This window comes from Nanorana parkeri, unplaced genomic scaffold, assembly GCF_000935625.1.
Source record: "Nanorana parkeri isolate BGI_ZX_2015 unplaced genomic scaffold, ASM93562v1 scaffold1001, whole genome shotgun sequence".
NCBI classification, from domain to species: domain Eukaryota; kingdom Metazoa; phylum Chordata; class Amphibia; order Anura; family Dicroglossidae; genus Nanorana; species Nanorana parkeri.
Window position 1 is genome coordinate 485,734 of NW_017307269.1, and position 5,585 is coordinate 491,318.

Consider the following 5,585-nt stretch of genomic DNA (forward strand, 5'->3'; position numbering starts at 1 on the left):
TAAAAAATAAAATAAAACAGAAAATAAATCCTTGCCTTTCAGTGCTGGTTCACACCAAGCACGGAGCAGATCCAGAGCAGAGCAGGTGCAGACCGGATCAAAACTGCGTCCAATGTATTCCTATGGTATTTTGAGCTCCGGTTCACATCGCAGCGTGCAGATCCAGAGCAGGTAAAAAAAACTGCAGCAGGCCCTGGATCTGCAAACGCATCAAAAACGCATGCAAATGCCTGGAACGCACTGAAAGCCCATGTTAAACGAAATGTTTTGTTGTTGCCAAAAACGTTTCAGAAACGCGTCAAAAACGCATCGAAAAGACTAGCGTGCGCGTGCAGAAACCTGACCGGATCTGCTCTGCATTTGGTGTGAACAAGGCCTCAGGCTCTAACTAAACATACAGGTTTCCTCTCTACAGGTGTCCATACACCTTACAATTATCTGCAGATTTTCTATGGTCAGATGGAAAAAGTGCAACAGATTCCTCCATCTATGCTAAGCTGTGTGGATGAAGGAATCTCCCTCTGGGCCAAGCTTCAGTATCTTCCTAGTCGGCCCCACTGGCTGTCAAAATACCTGAACAATCTGATTGGATGCAGGTATTGTTCAGGTGTTTTGAGAGCCAGCGGGGCCGACCAGCAAGATTACGGGAGCTTGGCCCAGGTGGAGATTAGTGATGGGCTCCGGCGTGTTCGCAGCTCCACGTGCCGAGCCCGCCAGGAAGCTCACAGCGCTGCAGCAGCAATCACAGGCACAGAGACATTTCCCGATCTCTGCTGCTGCGGACCGGGATAATGTCTCAGTACCTGTGATTGGCGCTGTCAGCTTCCTGGCGGGCTTGGCACGTGGAGCTGCGAACACGCCCGAGCCCATTAAGTGTAGATGGAAGAATCTGTTGCACCTTTTCCATCTGACCGCAGAAAATCTACAGATAATTGCAAGGTGTATGGCCAGCTTAAGAGGTGGTGAGCCTCTCTCAGCCACCTCACAAACCCAAAGTATTTCCAGCTTTTGCTCACAACCATATCCAAATTGCAGCTCTCTCAGAAGGCTGTCTGAGTCCCCGGCCAGAGCAGCATCATGGTCCAACCTTCCCCTTTTATTCTCTCCTGGATAATTAATCCTCAATCAATTAAACAATTCAGGTGAGAGAGAAAAGATCCGAAATGGATTACCCAGACCCAAAATCTACCCGAAAACCTGGTCTGGATTCAGCTAGTCTTGTACAAATGAAAGAAATCAAGGGGAAATATATTGCCCCTCGATGATTTCCCCTTTCCTTATGTCACAATATATACATATATATAAAGAGTGTGCGCTTCAGCATGCACTGACCCGGCTCTGTCATTTTCCGTGGCCTACCACTTCCAGTTGTTCCCAGTTGCTTCCACTTGGTTATAATACCACTAACAGTTGACCGTAGAATACTTAATAGCAAGGAAATTTCCCAGATGGACTTATTGCACAGTTATGGCTTCACTGAGCTCCTGAGAGCAACCAATTCTTTCAGAAATGTTTGTAGAAGCGTCTGCATGCCTAGGTGCTTGATTTTATACACCTGTGGCCATGGAGGTAGTTGGAACACCTGAATCCAATGATTTGCAGGGGTGTCCCAATACTTTTGGCAACATAGTGTATATGTATATATTTATATATTTTTACATATATACACGTTATATACAGTCGAGGGGATTTATAAAAAACTGCAGCAGCTGTGCATGGCAACCAATCAGCTTCTCTTTTCAGTTTGTTCAGTTAAGATTTGAAAATGAAAGAGAGAAGCTGATCGGTTGCCATGCACAGCTGCTGCAGTTTTTGTCTGCTCCAGTTTTGATAAATTCCCCTAAGTATGCTCTTACTACTATTTAAAAATGACAGGAAAGCTATACAGATATTTACTGTTTAATTTTTACTTTTGAACTACTAGCAATTATGTGCGTGAATCTTCATGTGCAAATTTCAGGGACCCCATTTAATTATTCAATTTAAAGGAAACTAAAGCTAGAGGGGGTATTTCATTACTCAGACTGTGCAAAAATAAATTCAATTATCTTTTTTTCTGAAGTCATTTAAGATTCTGCATTAGGAAATTAAGTAAGTATTGTTTTCATTCCGAAGATTTATTAGTTGCATGCTGCTCTTGCTCTAATGTCTCTTTTATCTTACTGCATATCACAACAACCAAATAACATTTAAGTTCTATACCATTAAGTTTTTCTCTTTTCTGTTGGTTGTTAATTTATCAGTGGAGTTTTACTTAAATTGATGGTTTATGTGAAATCAGTAGGAATAGGTAAACAGCAATGAGGACCACAGTAGTAACTAGAAATCACCAGAACTCATACTAAAATTTGTATAGAGCCCTCTATATGCTACCTTAAAGGCAATACCATTATGGATATTTATACTATACTAAAATTTCAATTAACCTTTTGGTATTCAAACTGTTTTCAAAGCATTCTCACATACAGTATATCCCTTAATACACTTACTTTATTCTATATACTTTTTTGCTAAAAAATCCCAATACTGGAATCTCTGTGCTGCATGCCCCAAAGCAGTAGCAGAAGTTGCTATGGCTATGATTACACAATTAATAAGTTATGCTGAATTGTTTTATTTTAGTGTATCAATGCTGGTATTGTAAAATATTGTTTTGCTGACAGAAAAAAATCAAAGCAGAACATTTTGGTGTCAATTAGGGGTGGGCTTCGAGTTTGGGTCAATGGCTTGGAAGGTGGCTAGTCATGGGGTTTTGCCAATGTGCCAGCCCTCCTATAAAAGTCAGTGTTCCCAAGAGCCTTTAGTGTGTGTTGCAACAAATATACAGGAGTTAGAAAAGGCTCACAGACGATAAGGAAAGCAATTCCTGCTGGTGCTGGTTTACATGCAATCCTGGGCACACAGTGTGTTCGACAGCTGTCTAGCAGATTAGGGAGAGATCTAAAGGATGCCATACACTTTACGATTATCAGACAAAACTTTCCCTCTGATGATCGAACCGTCATACGATTGTCGTACGGCGGCCCCATCCTGCCCCGCATATCGTAAGGTTCAATTAGCCGTAATTAAAGAAAAGCACCTGGATGAATTGCCGTAATCGATTGCACGTATTTTCGTTTGCGCATGAGCAGTGTAGATCGCACGATTTTTGACGTACGGAAATGCCACTAACCTTGCGAAAATCGTACGATCGACCAAAGTTTTCAAACCTGCTTGAAAGTCAAAAGTCGTACGATTGTACAGTATTTGCGGTTGTGCACTGCCCATCAACCTTGCAATTATCGGACGAAAACACGATCGCATACGATTATCGTACGATAATCGTAAGGTGTATGGGCACCTTTAGAGTTTTAACAGGGACAGTTAGAAGCTGGTTATGATAGCCGAAAAAACATGCAGTTGTGTGAAAAAGTGTTGGCCCCTTTCCTGATTTTTCATTGTTTTGCATGTTTGTACACTTTAATGTTTCAGATCATCAAACAAATTTAAATATTAGTCAAAGATAACACAAGTAAACACAACATGCAGTTTTTAAAGGAAGGTTTTTATTATTAAGGGAAAACAAAATCCAAACACACATGACCTTGTAAAAAAGTGTTAGCCCCCTAAACCAAATAACTGGTTGGGCCACCCTTAGCACCAAGAACTGCAATCAAGCGTTTGCGATAACTTGCAATAAGTCTGTTACAGCGCTGTGCAGGAATTTTGGTCCACTCATCTTTGCAGAATTGTTGTAATTCAGCCACATTGGAAGGTTTTCGAGCATGAACTGCCTTTTTAAGGTCATGACACAGCATCTCAATAGGATTCAGGTCAGGACTTTGACTAGGCCACTCCAAAGTCTTCATTTTGTTTTTCTTCAGCCATTCAGAGGTGGACTTGCTGGTGTGTTTTGGATCATTGTCCTGCTGCAGAACCCAAGTTCACTTCAGCTTGAGGTAGGTCACGAACAGATGGCCGCACATTCAGTGGTGTATTCTGGTTTGGGGTTGCCCTGGGCAAGGCAAAACTCGGGCGCCCCCCCCCATACACACTAAATTTCCCCCACCCCTTTCTGTTTAATACTTGTTGCATAACCTGTCAGATGCTCGATACAGTACACACGCTGCAACCAGCTTTTGACATGTTACGCTATTAGCGTTGCAGGAAAGCTGTGGTCTCATGGGGGCTTTGCAGAGCCCACCACAGATCCTGCACAGCCCCCTGAGACCCTGCAGAGCCCTCCACAGATCCTGCACAGACCCCCTGTGGCCCCCTCTGTATATACAACCCCAATTCCCACAAAATTAGGATGCTGTGTACAATCGACATAAAAACAGAATGCAATGACTTGCAAATCTCATAAATCCATATTTTATTCAGAATAGAAAATAGAAAACATATCCAATGTTTAAACTGACAAAATGTACAATTTTAAGAAAAAAATAAGGTAATTTTGAAATTGATGGCAGCAACAAGTCTAAAAAAAGTTGTGACAGTGCCATGTTTACAACAGTGTAGCATCCCCTTTCTTTTAACAACACTCTGTAAATTCTACTTATCTATCCTATTTACTTATTTATCTTACCTATCTACTTATTTATCCTATTTATCACTAATAACACAGCTAAAATCTATACCAATATTCAGAACTCTATGTGACATCTTTGCTTGACCTGGACAGGAACGACTAATGAAGCAAAAATACCCCAAAACAATCATCCATGATAACAAATGATAAGATAGGCAAAATATGAATTTGAAATATTTTCCCAAGTAAATAACATACTGTAAAAATAATGTTGGCAAAGAGAAAAGGGGATTAGTATTGATGAGTCACTCTCAGCATTATCAAAGGTTGCTGCCCTTTCTACCTTGGCTTCATTAGTCTCTCACTGTTTGAATAAGAAACATATAATAAATTAGAAAATTAAAAAAGGGCAGTATGCAAACACGTTTTAAACTAAGGCCACCTTTTAGGAAGAATAGACAGTATTTTCCTATTAAGTGTTCCCCTTCTGCTATGCCTACTGGCCGGCGAATCAAGACACCATCAGGAGATGTGGCAAATAGGTGCTTTGCTAGGCTACCTCGGAGTGGGATGCTTTGGATAGTGGTGCCATAGATTCCAGTAAAATTATCCTCTTGGAAAGGGGAGGGGTGAAATGTCCCCCTTGAAGCTGCCCCAAATTTCCTCCTCTTTACCACCAGCGTCGCCAATCCTCCGCCTCCACACCACCAGCAGCACAACCCTATTTCACCTCACTGGTAACCCGGACTCAGACATCATGCCTGCTTTAAACATCTATTTTTTTTTAAAGTTATGTTTCAGTATGCTGTGTGATCAGGAACACATTACGAACATATAGAGGGGTTCTCTGAAATGTGACTGCAAGATGGGAAATACACTTTAAGGTTTGGTTAAGTATGAACAGTTAATGTGTATGCATAGCCAACATTTTCTTTTCTAGTTATTGATAACATAAGGAAGGGTTAAAAAAAACTTGTTAGGTTATTTTTTCTACCTGTGTCCCATTGGGGATATTTCCCTTTACCGCCTCACTTGCTAATAATTAATTGTAGTCATTGTTTGCTGTGTATATATA